This window comes from Chrysemys picta, chromosome 9 (genome assembly GCF_011386835.1).
Source record: "Chrysemys picta bellii isolate R12L10 chromosome 9, ASM1138683v2, whole genome shotgun sequence".
NCBI lineage: Eukaryota > Metazoa > Chordata > Testudines > Emydidae > Chrysemys > Chrysemys picta.
In genome coordinates this window covers 102716664-102735506 of record NC_088799.1, presented here as the reverse complement: position 1 = coordinate 102735506, position 18843 = coordinate 102716664, and the positions used below count along the sequence as shown (strand labels likewise).

Below are 18843 nucleotides of genomic sequence, written 5' to 3'. Positions count from 1 at the left end.
TGCTTGGCTAGGGATGCGATGATCCCTTTCTTGGGGAGAATGATCGGGGGAGGTCCCAGCACAATCTTGCTCCCACCGTCTAATCGCCCCTCCTTTTGATCCAATTTTGAGCTCAGGATTTCTCCGGGGTGCTTGCCCCTGCTTAATTAAATCAAGAACGCAGAGAAATGCAGTGCCCTTGAATGTACCAATCCGGAGCTTGTAAAACATGCATTGCTGGTGTCCAGCTGGGAAGGTTTTGGAGGTGTTGGCCTCTGTAACCTTAACCCTTCTGGAGAGATGGCATCAAGTTACATCTGCCAGTTGTAGAATGATGTGAAGAAGGCTTATCTCTGCCCTTTCTCCAAAGATCAAAGCTAGCATGGTTGGTGATGTATGTGTACTGGGGTTATGTAAGGCCCTGTTCTGGGGAGGATCTGAAGGAGAAAGGGAGCAGAGGGTTGTGGGAGGAGAGGCCTCCCAGGTTAGATAAATATGAGCCCTGACCCTTGTTTGTCCATCACCCGTCACATATGAACATCTGGAGATTTTGGTGCGATCTAAAAGTCTTTTCTGACTAGTCCGTAGTCCTTTATCTTCCTACCTGTCAACGCTTCAGCTTCGTGATAAAGGCTCTGTCTTGCTTTAGGGGAGCCATTAAAAGTCCAGCAGAGGGTAGGAGGGGCAATACCATACTATGTGTAGAGTACACTGTCCTTTGGTACATCAAGTCTTCTGTATAGAATGCACATGAGTTGGTGTTGGCCTTGGTCCACATTGGATGCTTTTGAGGCACTGTCAGTACACTGATAAAGGGTAAAATGCACCATGAATATTTGAGTTTTATCCGTCTGCAAAGCAGAGTTGTGTTCTTCCAGTCGAAATAGGTTTGGTATGCTTTAGAATCTCTCTTTAATTGCTTAGTTAGAAAACAAGCTTAGCAAAGGTGAAACACAATCCATGAAGTATGTATGAAACTTACTGAGTAGCGAATCTGCTAAGTGAGGGGTCTGGTTTGATTGCAGCCATCGTACACTAAGTCTTTGCCTTCATTTCAAAAAGTGGTTTTTGTTTTTGTTTTTTAACATTGAGAAAACTTATTATGTAAACCTAGTGAGACAAGTCACATGTAGCTCTTACCTCAGTGTAGCTAGCTGAAGTCAACCCCAAACCTGCCACCTGGGGTTTGCCACTAATAACTACACCTAGGTAAACTACCTGTGCCTCAAAATGCTAGTGGAGATCAAGATAACTATGTAAAAACCAGACCTCTTTTCTCATTAGCCTTAGTGTTTTAGGAAGGTGGAGGTGGCATAAGCCAATAAATAACATGTTCCTCAAGAGTTGGAGAAATTTTCTAAGGAAATTAAAACTACAAACTACTTTTAAAATGTATACAACCTACCCTGAAGGATGATCCCTCACTCTCACAGATCTTGGGAGACAGGCCAGTCCTCGCTTATAGACAACCTCCCAACCTGACGCAAATACTCACCAGCAACTACACACCAAAACCACTAACCCAGTAACCTATCCTTGCAACAAAGCCCGATGCCAACTCTGTCCACATATCTATTCAAGGGACACCATCATAGGACCTAATTACATCAGCCACACCATCAGGGGCTCGTTCACCTGCACATCTACCAATGTGATATATGCCATCATGTGCCAGCAATGCCCCTCTGCTATGTACATTGGCCAAACCGGACAGTCTCTACGCAAAAGAATTAATGGACACAAATCAGACGTCAAGAATTATAACATTCAAAAACCAGTCGGAGAACACCTCAACCTCCCTGGTCACTCAGTAACAGACCTAAAAGTCACAATTCTCCAACAAAAAAACTTCAAAAACAGACTCCAACGAGAAACTGCAGAACTGGAATTAATTTGCAAACTGGACACCATTAAATTAGGCTTGAATAAAGACGGAGAGTGCATGGGTTATTACACAAAGTAAATACTATTTCCCCATGCTAATTTTTCCCCTCCTGTTACTCACACCTTCTTGTCAACTGTTGGAAATGGGCCATCCTGATTTCCACTACAAAAGTTTTTTTTTTCTCCTGCTGATAATAGCTCATCTTAATTGATTAGTCTCATTAGACTTGGTATGGCAATACCCATTTTTCATGTTCTCTGTGTGTGTATATATCTTTCTACTGTATTTTCCACTCCATGCATCTGATGAAGTGGGTTCTAGCCCACGAAAGCTTATGCCCAAATACATGTGTTAGTCTCTAAGGTGCCACAAGGACTCCTTGCTGTTTTTGCTGATACAGACTAACACGGCTACCCCTCTGAAACCTTTTAAAATGTAGTGATTAGACCAAGCTTTAAAAATCAGGCATCAGGGAAGGGAGTGCGTTCGATCAGAAAGCGAAAGTGTAGTAGGACGAAACACCGCAGGTTCAGGGGAAGCTCTGGAGATGCCTACAGAGAGGTGTGCAGCCTTAGGAAAAGACAAAAATAAACCTCATGTTCACTTATTTTCCTGTAGAGTCCTCAGCAACCTGCAGGGGTGTTGGACCAGGGAATGACCTATAAAATCCTCCTTTGTGCACTGTTACTGCCCTGGCCTTGTCTTGGGATTAGCTGACACTGGCACCTAGCTGAGCCCTGCTACACCTCAGCACCCCCTGGGCGAGCTGAGGCACTGATGGAAAGCAGCCTACATTTGGCCAGCAGAGATGTTCCTGAAATGTTCAGGACAACTCTACTCCTTGGTGGGAGAGTCCTTGTGCGTGTGACAGCCACATTGGTGACCCCATTGGCACTCGGGTAGCCCAGGTGGCAATGGTTTGCAGTCCATACAGGTCACAGGACTGCATGGGGAAGGGAATCTGGTAAGTTAATGTTTTAATGTAAAATATCCCTGAAATTCGTGGGCTACTGCTGCTGTGCCATAACATGGCCAGGTGAACACTAACCTGTAAGAGGCAGCGAGAAACCCGACTTCTACGGCGACGGGTTACATGGCTGCTAATGCAAACTGAGGGGTAATTTATGAACTAACTCTTCAGGGTCCGTCACGTGGGGGAGCTGATTAAATGGACTGAGGAAGGCTGGAAGTCATTTTAGTTCTTCCTGGGCCTGAATGCTTCGGACAGTTAACTAATGAACAACATCAAGAGAGCTATGGTGATGGGAGCCTCGCAGTCTGACAGATAACGACCTGCATTGTATGTGTGAGCCGGGATAGCTTGAGTCACATTAAGCATTTAAAAAGCTTTCAGAGCGGGCTACCAAAGAGCCTGGGGCTCACTACTCCAGAGGGCCATTGTCACAGTGGATTTCCCAGCAGGGGCTTAAGAGTTAGATGGAACAATTTTTAGCAGAAACCAGAAAATCTAGTCCTGAGCTAAACAGCTGGAAATGGCTCCAAGATGTCTGAGGCATGAGTGTTCATGATTCTGGTTCCTGACTTGACCGTGACCAGTTTGGCTTCAAGGAACCAATAGGCCAGCTAGCTACTACTAGAGGCACTTAAGACAGATGTGGTTGACAGCTGGCCGTATAAAATCCAGGGGTTCTTAAGGAGGGTGACCAGATAGCAAGTGTGAAAAATTGGGACGGGGGTAATAGGCACCTATATAAGACAAAGCCCCGAATATTGGGACTGTCCCTATAAAATCGGGACATCTGGTCACCCTGTTCTTAACACCTGGAGATACTGATGAGTTCAAAGTCTGTCCTTGTCATAGTGAAGGTGTGGATCCTGCTTGGCGCTATGGTGGTGGGGTTACTTTAGAATTTGTAGACAATTTTACAAGTGTGCATTCGGTAAGAATGCTTCCGACAATGGGTCTAGTTACTACTTCTACCTTTTTCATTGGTAGGTGAAGTATTCTGTGTGTTGGCAGCATTTTCCATCATGTAGAATACCTGCTCGGACAACTCCCCTCTATTCTAACTGTGTTAGTGTAAAGATCTCTCCGGGCAAACTGGGGAGAGAGAGATGCTGTAAGACCGGAGGTCAGGTGATGCCTAATTGCCATTTCTGCTGTAGTCATCGGCAGAGCCACAGCCTGTTCCCTGAATAGCAATCCCGCCTTGTCCATTACAGCAATTTGCTTTCTGCTTGGTAACTTAATATAGTACTTCTGCAGTCACTCACTGACCAAACCCTTCCGTGCCGGGCTCTGCTGAAAAAATAAACAAAACAAAGGCGTGTTTAATGTTAGGCAAAATCCATAAGTCTGACTTAAAATGAGGTATATGCTTTAAAGTGCCTGTTAACGTTTCACTGTCTTTATTTCAAAAGTGAATTTGTGCAATGAAAGATACAAGCACAAATGGCTGGTAACTGTGCGGACTTTAGTTGCTGCCGTTCAAATGGCAGAATATCCCTTGTGACAGGGAAAGCTGAAAGGCAAGGACAGTTTCTTACTCTCTCCTCATACCCACACTGGGATACTGAAAAGCCAACTTAACTACTGGTTGTATCTGACTGGTTTTAAATGATCACGAATGTCACACTTTTGCTGCATGTCAAAAGAAGACTTTGCTCCTTACACGCTTGTTTGACTCATTAAGGAGCACTTGGGTTAACTTGCAAAAGGTGAAGCTCATTCTGTGAAGACCCAGGCTTATGTCTGGGTTCAAAGTGTGAACTGTTTAAGAACTCGTCTACACTGGAAAACCGCCTGGGACAGCTCTCTGTGCGGACGTTATTTTGGAATTCAGTACAAGTGACTCCTACTCCAGAACTGTGTCCAAGCGAGGAGCTGTTCCAGTCCGTTTCCCCATGTAAACAAGCCTCTACATTCACTGTCTATGGTTGAGCAGAATAACACCCCTGGTAGACCAGCAGCTGGCTTGGAGGTGGTGATGCAGTGTCCTGAGCAGCAAGATGAGTGGTACTTAGATGAGACATAGTTGAGCCTAAATCTGCCCATGTCTCTTGGTCTTCCCGTTGCACAGAGAACTTTGGGGAAATGGGTACTCCCTCTTCCTTCTCCTCCTCCTTGCTCACTGCTTGTCTCTTTACATCTGCTCCTTTTGCACTTGTCCTTTGTAAACTTCAGCTACCCCTCCCCCTTCAGCTCTCCCTCGCTCTAGCAGTGAAGTGCCTTTTCTGAGCAACCAATTTACTGTAATTGCTGTGCTCACTGATTATAGCACAAAGTGCACCTTGCAGGGGAAGTCTGGTTTGGGCTAAAAATACTCCATGCTTAAGTTCTTACTAGCTTCACCTCCCTTTTTATAAGACAAAGTCCCGCTCTGCTTTTCCCGAATCTCCTGTTGGTAGAGCAGAGGTGGGGGATTCCCCCAAATTGCTGATGAGGTCAGGCCCTGTGACACTGCTCAGATGCCGGTCTAAACCAGTCCCAGTAGGGCAGCACTCTCTGAGCTCTCTGCAGTTTGGCCTTGCTAAGTATAATGTAGCTGACAACTGCTTCTTGCTGTGAAATCTGCAGAAATGTTGTAAGCAAAAACTGGAGGAGAGATTTCCTCCCCTTGCACATAGTCTGAATTTCAGAGGTGCTCCTGGGTTCACTGGACAGCACGATCTCTTCCCTTTTCAACCCTCCCCTCCCATTCCATGCTTCTTACCTTAAATTTTTGAGATGTAAAAAAGTGGGTGATTCACTCCTAACGGTAACATATGCTTCCCCCTTGTCACCGTCAGGAAATGAGTGGATACGGGGAGCTTATTCGAGAGACTGCTTACGAAATAGCAAGAAACGAGGTGCCCTCTGCATTGTGTTCAGGTTACACCTTCAGCCTCCTGGAATATCTTTGATCACCTCCCCTGCATGAATAGGGGTTTAGCTACTACACCAAACTCTGATATTCAGGGCTAGCGGAGAAGTGGAACGTAGTCCTTAATATCCTTTGTGAGCTGCAGAATCATACTCCAGTATGTAACCTTTGTTAAAGGCAAACACACAAACTTCTAGCCCCTGTGATTGTGAATAAATCCTTGAATGCACACAGCACACCTTCTGTGATGGTGTCTTCCTGATGCGGGCAGCCTGAAACAATAGCTCAGAGAGGTGTTAACTCTGAAACCTCAAGAGGGCAACTGCGAAAGTTAACCTTGGTGTTCCACCTGCTCCCTAGTTGTCAAACTCTTCCTACACCTTGTATGTTGATATACATTTCAGCAATATGCTCACAACTGACTCTGTGGGTGTGGGTGGCGGTGGAAAAGAGGAGCGACGTGAAATGGAATTTGATATGAAAAGCGCAGAGGGGAGAGGGCGCTGTTTGAGTTTTTAATTGAATTCGGTTTGTAAATGAAGCTGCCACCAAAGCCAACTGGCCGTGCTCCAGAACCCCCTGGGCTGGCTTGGTGTGCCCGACACAGGGCTCTGGTGACAGTTTGTCTTGAATTGTTTGTGGCTCTGCGTGGATCCCAGTCAAAGTCAATAACAGGGGGGTGGAGAGACCAGCGTTAGTTGCCAAAACCCTGCCAAACAGACCTTTGGCACGTTCTGCCAAACGAAGAAGTGGGCAGTACAGGTGGTCCTGTTCCGGAGTTCTAGCCCCTGATCTGTGCTTCCCCTGTCACTGGTTCTCTGTCTAGTGGGGCCGTTTGTTTTCTCTTGAGAACCTAACTACACCTACCATCCTGTAAATGGTGCAGGATACGGAGCGTGAGAAGCCTTTAATGGAGCAGGGCAGATGGCCTTGTTTTTGCTGGTTAAATGATGCTTTAAGCTCTGACTTTAGGGCAAGGCCTCAAGGGCAAGTTGATGGTGACTGGAGTGGCACAACAGCCACCTGTTTCCTTCCCCCCCCCCCCCCCAGTTTTGTTTTTTATGACCCTGAAATCTCTGAAGGAACCACAGCTCCTTCAAGCTCTGTTTGCACTGCTTCAGTGGCGCAAAGGGTCTTCATGCCGCAGCTAGGGCAGAGCCTAACCTGGTGGCTTGGTGGGGTGCCCTGGTGTGTGTGTCCGGTGTAGGTTGGAAGCCAGGCTACTGATCCTAGTTAGCCGAGTGTTATTTTCAAGACTCTTATCGGTCAGTGTAAGTTAGAGAAGAACAGGAGGACTTGTGGCACCTTAGAGACTAACAAATTTATTAGAGCATTTATTTATTAATTTATTATCTGTAAGTTAGAGCAGTCCCAAGGCTGCTCTAAACCGTCCAGGTGGCCAGTTTGGCCCCAGCAGCCTCCCAAGGTTGGGAGGAGGAATGTGGAGTGACGCCATCAATGCCTCCTTCCCAGGAGGCCTCTGGCCCTGCTCTAGAGCTCCTGGGGATTTGTGAATATTGACATCCATGTCAAAACTCGTTAATCCTTTTGCTACAAACTTTGCTCCAGTCTCCAGCCTTACCCCAACAGGTCCTGGCTTCCTGCACCTGGCCCTGCCTCCTGCAGCAATGGGCAGGTACCTCTGCAGCTCCCCCTGGTTACAGGAATAGCCGGCTTCCTCTTGTCCGGAGCCTGCGGGTCACTGCAATGGTGGTCCTACTCCCTAACCTGGTTTAGGAGGGCACTGGAAGAACCTTGTCGGACTTTCATCCAGCTGTAATCAAGGGTGACTGGTTGCTTTCCAGTGGGTGCGTTCGTTCAGCTTCCCTCCCCTTTGATAGGTGTGTTGAGCTTGGAGGAAAGAGGGGGACAAGTGGTTACGTGGAATCTCATGCTTTGGACTTTCCCCTCTCCCACTTGTGACCACACTATGTGCCTACTGCAGCTCCAGCTGTTGCTTAGGTGGCTAGGTTTGTAGGGGAGTGTCGAACGTGCATTTTGTTGCCTTTAAAATGAAATTTAGCAGCTGGAAACAAGGCGAGCGATTGCTGTGTTACCAGCAAGTCCTCTGGGGGCTGCTCCTCCGCGTGCTCTGAACTAAAAGTCCTGCTTTCTCTACTTCTGACCTGTTATGAGTTGCTGGTTTGTGCATCATGGCTCCAAAGGCTTTTGAACAAATCGATAGCTCTTCTTTCTTCTACCTTGCCTTTCAAATATTAAATACATAAAAAAATCAAGCCCTCCTGGGGTTTTCTCAATGCTGGATGAATTAGTTCCTTGGGTCAGATTTGGCTTCAGTGTTTGTAATTTAAACCTCTCGGAGATTTCTGTATGTCTTTAGGATGGTCCGGTTGGCTCTTACAGGAGCAGGTATGGTTAGTCTGTCTGTCCAATTGCTGCTAGACAGTATCTGTGCACCTAGTGGATTGAGTGCATTGCAGGGATCCAGGAATTTCGTAGGGCTTGTCTACACTGGCACTTTACAGCGCTGCAACTTTCCCGCTCAGGGGTGTGAACTTCCCCTGCTCCCAACCCCAGCACAGCAAGTTTCAGAGCTGTAAAGCACCAGTGTAGACAGTGCACCAGTGCTGGGAGCTACGCCCCTCGTGGAGGTGGGTTTTTTAGAGCGCTGGGAGAGCTCTCTCCTAGTGCTGCGCCGTGACCACACAAGGCATGGGCAGCGCTTTAACGTTGCCAGTGAAGACTAGCCCTTCGTTCTAATCCCCGGTTCTTGACTCGGTTGTTCTTTGGCCTTGAGCAAATCTCTTAACTGCTCTGCCTGAGTTTCCTTATGTCTAAAACGTAGTTCATTTAGGGAGGGCGTGGCACTGTTAACGTTAAGAGTAGTTGCACTGTGTGAAATAAGTAATTTGTCAGAAGGGAATGTGACAGTTCAGAGATTAGTGTGTGTGTAACTGGTATGTCTTAGTATCACTGGAATCTAGCTCAGATAAGCATGATTGTTCTGTCTTATTGACAAGTGGATTTGCTTCCCAGTCATACTCCATATGGAGAGCGAGACTTTGACTTATCTAAAATACACTCTCTGCGTGTGCCAACACCTCCACTTTGGGTAGTGAACTACAGAATTTGGAGAGTGGTTTTAATTACGAAATTGACAACATCCTGATTTCAGAGTCACTTCAGATGTATTCTGTAAATCTCCCTGAAAGGCTCCTTCCCCCCCCCCCCTCCCCTTGAGATCATATATTGAGTGGGCTGTAAGATTTCTATTGTGCAAGAACAGAGAAACCAGATCTGACCAGGCATGCCCTAGGAAGTGAAGGGGGAGTGTTCCTGAAACTGTCTACTCCACTGGCTCCCAGAGATGCTCTGGCTCCAGGGTGTGGCTGAGAGCATGACTTTGGGATGACTAGCACTGGCTTTCATGCTGGTTGAGGTTTTCGAGTGGAATTGCACATGCATTGACAGTACTGGACTCGGAGGTTTAGAGAGCTAACTGCTTCTCAAGGTACAGAACGACCAGTTAACACTTTATAACGTGTCTTTACAGCTATGTGAAGAGATAAGGGGTGTATTACGTTGTGCACTGATGGCACATTCAAAGCTTGCTCTCTACGGTTCTGAAGTCCCCTTAGTGCTCACAACCGTGTCCACACCGACTGAAAGCACTGGCAGCTGACTTCCTTTAGCTCCCCCCGCAATGGGAATGGCATAGCTTCCTTGTCTTGCCAATGCTCCGCTTTCAAAGGCACCATCATGCTGGTCTTCACCAGATTCAGATGGTATAGGTACAGGTACAGGAGAGAGAAGGGATAGAAGGAAGAATTACATTATTGAGGGTCCAGCCAAACTCCGAAGCTGTCGGGTTTTGGCTGTGTCTGCTTCATCCCTGCTTCTGTCTCATGACCTTTCCCACACAAGAGCTGCTGCTGGTGTGCGTTTCTTCGGCAGTATCCTGGTAGCCAGAGGAGGAGAGGGGTAATTGGAAGAAGCTGGTATTCAAGTGCTCAGTGGCCCCTTTGACCTTTATCCGGAGAGTGAAGATGCTGGTACTGAGAGTTGTCTTGGGAGCATGCAAAGAAGTCCTGAAATCCAGAGTTTAGTTGCACAGAGGGAACATCTAAAGGACACCACACGATACCAAGAGATTTTGTAACGTCTGAAAGCCCATGTGGTAAATCTGCAGTATCTAAGTCTTGCCGTCACGTGCGACTCACTTGCAAAGAACCTAGAGAAAACCGTTCAGGCTACTGACCTTCTGTAAGTTTCTTCTTTCTTGTTGCATGTTCGTAAACTGAAACTTTTAACTATGGTCTGGGACCCAGTTACAGTTCCGAGATAGAACCACCAGGTAAGGACTAGATGTCATAGTTAATATGTTGTAGTACTGATAATTCCTCATGAAGGAAAATCCTGCAGAGAACAGCATGCATAGAGTACGTGGTGACATGAATGGAGATAATTCATAAGGGACACCTGCACCTTAGCAGTGAGACTTGCTGTCGGGTTGGGCAGAAGGCTGGGGGAATAAGAATTCTCTTTTAAAAACAAATAAAATAAAAAAGGAATCTTACTTAATGTCTTCAGTAGTTTTGCCTAGACTAGCTATTTTGTTCTATGTAGCACACTTCCTACCTGCGCGTAGTGCTCTCAAAAAGTTCAGGGTCGACACAGCTGTCTCCTGAACCTCCTTTTTCAAGGCAAAGGACAGTAGTACTGTGTACTTCCTCAGGCAACCAGTTATATCAGCCTATGCTATCCACTCCTGTACCCGATGTAGAATGCATGGCTGGGGTGTCCTTATATGCCCTGTTTGTTCCAGTTAGGGTAAGTTAGAGCAGCCTTTAGACTGTTCTAACGTGCATAGTGGGACCGCCCTGGTGCACAGCCAACCCAAGATCAAGGGAGTGCAAAAGGTAGATTTAAAGCCACCTTTCTATTTCTCTTGCTCTCTTCCTGACTTGTGCTGTGTGCGCCTCAGCTGCAGTTGAGACCAGATCACTCATTTTCCTGGCTGAAGTATTTTTGTTAATAAAATGCAATGAAAATTTGTTGGCAAGAGTATTTTAATCTTCAGAATGACCATTGATTCTTTAACACTCTAAATTCTTCAGTCACCTGAGAGTTTTATTCCGGTGGAGTACTCTCCCTTGCTAGCATGAAGGGGGAGGGATGGATGGTCCTCTAAAACAGGGGCTTAATAAAAGCAATGTCTTAACATGAATAGCATCTAAAACCTGCCTCACTTATCCTTGATGATGGTTGTATTTCTGTGCATCAAGTCAACGTAATAAACAATGCTTCCTTGGTAACTCGCCTTTTGCTTGTGATGTCTGATGTGGAGCCTGTCTATAGTGTTCTAGGACAGACAGCGTGGGTTTGGGCTTGAAAAGTAGCTGGACTTTTTATGTCTATATTTATCACAAAGTACACAGGCCGGTTTTGAACTGAGTACACTTGTAAGGGTCTGGAGAGGCAGCGGTAGAAGCGTGTGTGGGTGTGTGTAAGAAAGAGAAAGAAAGAAAGAGAATGTTTTGCAGTGTAATGCTAGCTTCCCGGGAAGGATATTTTAAGTTGTAGTATATTCTGTCAGCATGTTCTCATTTGCTGGCAGGAAGTGTTGTAACTTGCTGTTTAGAATTGCAATTGTAAGAGGAATGCTGGATTTCCAGATTAACTTTCTGGGCGTGGGTCTGGGTGAAGGTGCCATTAGTCCTGGGACTATGCAAGGGAGCAGGGTTGCTCTCCTCTCAGAACAGGAGGAGGAAAGGTAAGGATGTCTTATTCTGTGAGCCAGCATTATAACCTTCGCTTAAATTTACTACATTTCCTGGTAGCCCTGGGTGCAGGTAGTTGGTATATGAATTTGTGCATGCTTGAGAGACCTTTCCCTTATTTTTTTGTAGTAGCTTCTGATGCTGTAGCCCGATATGCAAAGCGAGTAGCTTTAGCTGAAGCAAACCAAATCCCGGTGAATATGGTTTTCATCTGTGCTCCTGATCAGATGTCACTGTATGTTAGCTATGGCTCTCGTTCGTTCGGAGTGCTGTGATGTAAATCTAATTCAGAGTTTGTTAGCGGTCTTTGTTAGAGAGTGAAGTGACATAACATACGGTAACTCTTTAAAAAAACTAGCTGGAGTGTGGTTCTCCCTTCCTCCCTCCCCCGCAAGCACTTACCATAGTTTAATCATTTAAATGGCTTTCTGCAATGTTTAACTGCTAGTACCATTTCAGCTGGCCTTCCGCTGTAACTGGCGAAAAGGTGCTAAACACATCTGCTTCTGTGGATGAAGGATCTAAGCATGAAGAACAAGTTTTGAGGGCGTATCTGGGACTACTACTGGCTCTGGAGTCCAAATGCTGTTTTTCAGAGGATTACAGCAAACCGGAGTCAATACCCCCTGATCATTTGTTTAAATGCACATTATTGGCATGATCTGAAACAGTGCTTCAGTGAATGGAAGGCATCTGGCATTGTAGGTTAGGAAATGTTGATGTCTGAGGCTGAAATACACGAATCTTCCATAAGAAGTTTCATAGTGAAAAGTAGCCCTGTGGCTTATTTGAAAGCCATAATACACTAGTTTTAAATCCTTAAACAGAAGCTGTCACTTTGAGTAATGGTGCCATTTTCACTAATAGACTTTTTCAGATACTGGAGTACTAGACTGGGGTGGCTTATTGTTTATGCTGATTAACTTTAAAACTTAGATCTGAAAATATTATTTGTCCAGTAGAATAAGTTATCAGTTGATGCCCTTAATAGAAAGCACAAAAGTTATTCTCTAAGGCTGCCTATCAAACTGAATTTTGTATGGCTTCTTCACATATTAATTGTACAGAATGAAATACCTTGGTCTATCATTTAGTCTAAAACTGGCTTTAGGGCCCGAGTTTACATCTTACATTAAAAAGTTGATTTCAGTGGTAGGTGAAGGGCAGTGAATTCAGACTAGAAAAAAGGCAGTTTACCAGTGAGGGTGACTGACCATTGGACAACTTACCCGCAGAGACGGTGGATACTGTGTCAGTTGAGGCTTTTAAAGACAGAGTTGCTCTCTTCGAGGCATGCAGCCGGAAGTGATGGGTTTGATGCCGCAATCCCTGGGTGAAATTCTCTGGCTTGTGTTATATAGGTTAGACTAGGTCATAATGGTTCCTTCTGGCCTTAATATCCATTAACTTCTGGTGCATATCACAGAGGTTCGTAGCTGCCTCTTCTCTGCAGCAGCAGAGCTCGGCTGATCTTGCCTTGGGCATGACCGTGTTGGCAAGTGTGTTCCCTTGGCTCCATGTGCCTTTCCTCCTTTGTAATTAATTTACTCTAGGGACGAGAGTGGAACGCCCTGCTGTCTGCAAGGAAAACTTAATTTCACTACAGCAGATACAAATTTAATTTCACAAAGATTTGCAATCTTTTTGGGAGGGAAAGGCTGGCCGAGTTTTTCTGCTATTCGGTACTTCAGTCTAACTGTAGTATAATTTTTATCTGCTTCTATTAAAGACTCTGTCTCCTACTTAATAGCCTCTCTGCAGTAAAGGAGCATCCTTGCTCCCCGCCGCTAATCTTGAGAGGATTACGAAGTGCTCAGATTTTTTTCTAGAACCACCATCCTAGGAAACTCTTCAATGCAGGGCAAGAAGTTATTTTCCTTTTGCTTTCTTTAGTTCTTTCTAGTACCAAGGGGAGAGAATTCTTTCTATTGGCTGAATGGTCTCTCTTCCCTCAAAATCAAGTTCTTGCTTTCCTCCCATATCTAATCTACGCCATTTTGATCAGCGGCTCTCTCTAGTAAGGAAGCTGTCAGCTGAAATTCTTCTTAAACCCCTGAAAATACACTAAGTTCTTGGTCATGATAATGGTCTCTTGGGTGTCAGAGTGGCTTGTTGCTAGTTCAGGAATGTATTCATTGTTTGGCGTTTTTCTGTTAAAATGTATTATTTGTAATCTGCATAATGGGTACAAATCTCTGCTATGGTGGCATTTTGTTCCTGGCTTCACAACTTGAAGCCTGCCTCTGTTTGACTCTCAAATTGATCAGAAAACTGCTTGGAGAGTGTTCCTGTATTTTTGTTTACATGCATCTGACGAAGTGGGCATTCACCCACGAAAGCTTATGCTCCCAATACTTCTGTTAGTCTTAAAGGTGCCACAGGACTCTCTGTTGCTTTTAACAGATCCAGACTAACACGGCTACCCCTCTGATACTTGACAAATGGAGACGTGAAAGCAGTTGCTGAAACTTGCTTTGGTCCAGGGGTTCTCAAAATGGGGGTCGGGACCCCTCAGGGGGTCACGAGGTTATTACATGGGGGAGTCGCGAGCTCCCAGCCTCCACCCCAAACCCTGCTTTGCCTCCAGCATTTAGAATGGTGTTAAATATATTTAAGTGTTTTTAATGTATAAGGGGGGTCACACTCAGAGGCTTGCTGTGTGAAAGGGGTCACCAGTACAAACGTTTGAGACCCACGGCTTTAGTCTAACTCCGTTATGGGTCGGGAATGGAACAACGCTCAGTTACGACTGAAATAAGCTTCTTTGCAGGGACGGGGTCTATCTGTAAAACGCCTGAGGGCTTGTGTATGTGGTGCCACCGTGAGCTCAACCAGGCTGAGTGCTCTGGAGAGAGCCCAGCCCGTTCGAGCTGGTGGCCCTGTCTAGACCCTGCTGGCCCAAGCTGGAATTCGGGTTCAACCCATTGTGTTGGCCCGTGCACGTAACCCACATGCTGGTCAGTTCCCCAGCGGGCCCTGTTCAGAAGATATGAGTTATAGCCCCCAGCTCTGGGGGTGGGATGGGGAGGCAGCGTCCTCTCCTCCCATAGGCATAAAGAATGAGTTCCCGGTACGCTGAATGCTGGGCAGGTCAAGCTGGGGAATCGCCAAGGAAGAGCAGCTGCTTGGAAGCCAAAGGGTCAGGAAATGCTTAGGATCGGATGCGCAGGGGCCAGTGGCTTCTGGGAGGAGGCAGTGTCGTCTGACTCACCTTTGTCAAGGAGGGAAGTGCCTGGTATGGCATAGCACTGGAGGCCCTGCTGTGCTGGGTGTTTTCCTCACACTTAGTCAGAGAGGCTTCCTGCTCAGAACGGTTTTCATTCCAGCCAGATGGGAGGAAGGAAACACTCTGCCCAGAGAGGGAGAGTCAGACTTGCCGAAGGTGCCATAATGAGTCTATGGTAGAGCCAGCACCTACTGAATACCAGCCCCTTAACGACAAGAACATCCTTTCTCTCTCGCCTCCCTTCCCGCGCTCGGCTTGAGAAAGGAGCTGAAACCCGGTGAGATCAGGTGTTACAAATTCCAGACAGAATCAACTGTTTGTCTCCCCACAACACGCACAGCTATGGGAGATGTCTTGAAACGAGCGCCGGCTCCTTGCAGAACGTGAAGCCATTAGTTGCAATGTCATGCGTTCGGTTAACAGGAAGGACTGCCACCATATTGTCACAGTTGATGTGACTACGGCTTGTTGTAATCCAGGTGTAAAGGAAACCGATTTAGCAGGTTTTGTTTTTCTGATGGCCCATGCATTAATGCTGGAGTGGCTGCTTTCCTAAAATACAGATGTTAGCTCAACTAGAACGTTCCGGAAATAGTTGGCAAGCAGGTCTCTTAAGATTGAGTTAGAGCAATAGTTTAACTGGTTTCTGCTGCATGCTAGACAAATTCTGAATGCTTTGTTTATAACTAAGTTTTTGGAATATGATCATCCTGCCACTTAAGATATTAGATTTATTTACAGTTAGCAAATGGTAATCTAAACCTGTTCTGCTCCATCTTCTCCCAGTTATTACGTGGAAATGGCTCTCTTCCTTTAAAGGTAGCACTGTCTTTAGGTGCTCAGCACCTAACCCTTTTCTTTATTACTCCCCAGGACAGGTGTTATCTCTAAGGGCTTGTCCACACTACAGGTTATGTCAGTATAATTTATGTCGCCCAGGGGTGTGAACAAGCCACCCCCTGAGTGATGTAAGTTGCACGGAGCTAAGCACTGCTGCAGGCGTGGCGTCATTCTGCCGACAGAGAGCTCTCTTGTCAGCACAGAGCCTCTTCACCAGGTGTGCTCTAGTGCCGCTGCAGTGCTTGTAGGGCAGCCCTAGCTCACCTGTGGGGTGTGCGGCCCCTGCTTCTGTCTCCCACTTCCCTGCCCCGTCCCCTTTTGTCCAGATGGATTTCTGTCCCCTGGTCCAGGCTGGTCTCTGGGTTTAACTTTTGTCAAGGGGTTCTCCTGAGTCTTACTAAACAAGGCTGTACCGGTTCCTGCATAGTGAACGTCCACCGCATCTCTAGCGCTCTCCTCTCCCTCTGCCACCAGTGTTGGAAAATTATCTGCATGCTGTCACCGGAGCTGCCTGCTGATAGGAAACAAAGGGAGCTTTTACTGGGAGGCCGAATCACCAGGGGCTTGGCTGGCAATCTGGATCTGGCTGTTCCGAGGACTGAGTCTAAGAGAAGCAGCCAGAGTCGTTTTGCCTTTGACAGTGCTTCATCCTTCCCTCTCTCTCCAGGAAGTGCCTGAGGTGTGGTGGTGCCATCTGAAAGGCAGCAGGAGGTGAGGTAATACTGGGACACGTATCTGTAGCCCCTACTGCTTACCCCTAGGTGCAGCCTCCTTGCTCTGTGTGCCGGGTGAATTCCCCCAGGAGAGTTTCTGCTACTCCACATTTGGAGTGGGCAGTGTCCTGTCCTGCATTGCGTGTTGGAGGCAGAGCACACAGCACTGAGCAACCTTGGGTGTGTCTACACTGCCGCGGGAAGCCAGCCTAACGCTACGCAACTACAGCTACGTGAATAACATAACTGGAGTCAACGTACCTTTAGGTCGAGTTACCACGGGGTCGATGGCAGAAACTCTCCTGTTGACTTACCTTACTCTTCTAGTCCAGGGTAGAGTACAGGGGTCGACTGGAGAGTGATCTGCTGTCAATTTGGTGGGTCTTTACTAGACCTGCTAAATCGACCATCAGTGGATCGCTCTCAGAGCATCGATCCCAATCCCGGCTATAGTGTAGACATAGCCCTTATCGCCTTAACCTCACTCTGTGCTCCATCTCTGCCAACCAGCTAAATAGCTGCTGTGAAGCTCCAGATTGCATGCAGCACAGCACAGTGAGGGTACTAGGGGCTGTGGCTACATTCCTGGTAGTAATTGTGCTTTTAACATAAGGTTTATTAACTACTTAATTGCTCCGGTTGGGATTTCCTGCCAACATGCTAATGCTAAATGTCTCTGTGCCTAATGGCTTGAGTTTCACAGTCTCCAGCTCCGGCCCCATGCTTGCTGATTGCGTAGCCAGCGGCTATCGCTGTGCGTTGGCGAGGCTTGCTTGGGTCAGAGAAATCTTCGAGTTATAGGAACTGTCTGAGCAGGTCCTAGAATAAGTGGTGGCAAGTCTGCCCCCAGCCTGGGTGTTTTCCAAGACTGCCTGGAGAAGCCAACACTCCTTCTCGACCAGCTCCCCAAAGTGAGGATTCTGGACTTACCAAATCAGCTTTTTGTTTTTTATCTCCTGGGAAAAAGTTTGAGTGTGGGGAGTTCCCAGGAACATCTGAAAAAGCCTGTTTGCAACTCACCCAAAAGGTCTTGAGGGGGGGGGGTGCCGGGGATTCCACCCTTTGGTCTCCCTTCCTCCATCCCACACAGCCCCAAACAAATCCTTGTTCTTGAAGGAGCCCCAGTGCACCCACTCCAACACCGCAAAAATCTCTCTTGGGAGCTACTGGAGGCAAAGCAAGCTCCGGTAGAAACATCCCAGCAAGAGAGGGATTTCCATAATCCCCGGCTGCTGGGGGAGGAGTGTCCGCATGGTGGAACTCCTGCGGTGCTCTGTTCCACAGAGACACGTCTCCAAATCCTGCCGTGATCCCCTGCCGGGGCTTGCAGCGACCAACTCCAAACTGTATTTCAATTCCCCTGATGAATTCGGCAGATCCCCCGGATATTGGAAGCTAGTGCTGTAGTGACGGGAGCAAAATCTCTTCCCGTCTACACCCAAATCAGCCGAGCAGCAACAAAGAGTGTCTCTGCCTCTCTTGGCGTGCTTGTCTTCAATGAAAAAAGAAGAACAGGAGTACTTGTGGCACCTTAGAGACTAACAAATTTATTAGAGCATAAGCTTTCGTGGACTACAGCCCACTTCTTCGGATGCATCCGAAGAAGTGGGCTGTAGTCCACGAAAGCTTATGCTCTAATAAATTTGTTAGTCTCTAAGGTGCCACAAGTACTCCTGTTCTTCTTTTTGCGGATACAGACTAACACGGCTGTTACTCTGAAACTTGTCTTCAATGGTTTGCCAGCTGCACCCTGGCAGGGTTCATGGAAACGGTCACATTTGTCAACATACTCTAGGCGACCTAATTGGATTTGATTCTCCTCTGCATGCTCCCTGACCGTGTCCCACTCCACTCTCACCTGTTTGCCTCTTGGGGCACGTCTACACTCCAGCAAAAGAGCTGCGGCATGGTCTGGTGTGGTGCGCCACAGCAGGCCTGGGTCGGCTGACTTGGGCTGTGGCTCTGGGGCTAGACACTTGGGCAGGAGCCCGGGATCTGAAACCCCATGACCTGGGCTCCAGCCCCAGCCTGAATGTCCACGCTGTATCTTGAGCACTGCAGTCCAAGCCCTGTGAGCAGAGTCAAGTGAGCTGGGCTCTGAGACTGCTGCGGGGTGTTTTATTGCAGAGTAGGATACCTGTGGAGAGCTCTGGGAGTCCCTGCATATCTGGCTGGAGACAAAAGCTCAGTGTGAACAAATCAGAGTACTTTTATTCCCATTGTGAGAGCACTTCCTCCCCCTTCACCCACTCCCAATTTTCCTGCTTCCTGGAACTAGGGAGACACTTGGGACAAACAATGGGATTTTGTTAAGTTTCTAAATTGTCCCATAAAACAAGTTCTAATTGACAATAAATCTGAGTTAATCATCTGAGCCACTGCAGAAACAGGGAGTGGTGGATTAAAAAAATAAGAGTAAGCGTGGAATTCAATGTAGAGGTGGTTCAGCATCTTTAGACGAAACTTCAAATGGTCCCGTGCTGCTGAGCGGCAGAACTTCTCCGAGGTCCCTTCTGGCCTTGGAACCTGTAACGGGTGCTCTGTTGTTCCCTTCCTTAATGGGCCCTGGGGAAAACAGGACTGCCTGCATTGGCCGCAGGAAGCTCGCAATAGCTAGGTGTTGGAAGGATAATAT

The 18843-nt window shown here is 47.0% G+C and overlaps 1 protein-coding gene across 25 annotated transcripts in view; it reads left to right on the top strand.

Annotated features, from left to right (window-relative positions):
* Window positions 1-18843, top strand: part of PLS3 (plastin 3) — an 81659-nt gene that overhangs the window by 18045 nt on the left and 44771 nt on the right. For 2 of the 25 annotated variants that reach the window (XM_065556798.1, XM_065556791.1), the window contains exon 1: window positions 9977-10003. The exons of 16 other annotated variants lie outside the window; for them this stretch is intronic. The gene's annotated coding sequence lies outside the window, so the exon portion shown is untranslated. Of the gene's footprint in view, window positions 1-9598; window positions 9913-9976; window positions 10004-11018; window positions 11423-15868; window positions 16212-18843 lie in introns of those variants that run through there. 7 more of the 25 variants (XM_065556805.1, XM_042851200.2, XM_065556801.1 and 4 more) reach the window with 6 other exon arrangements.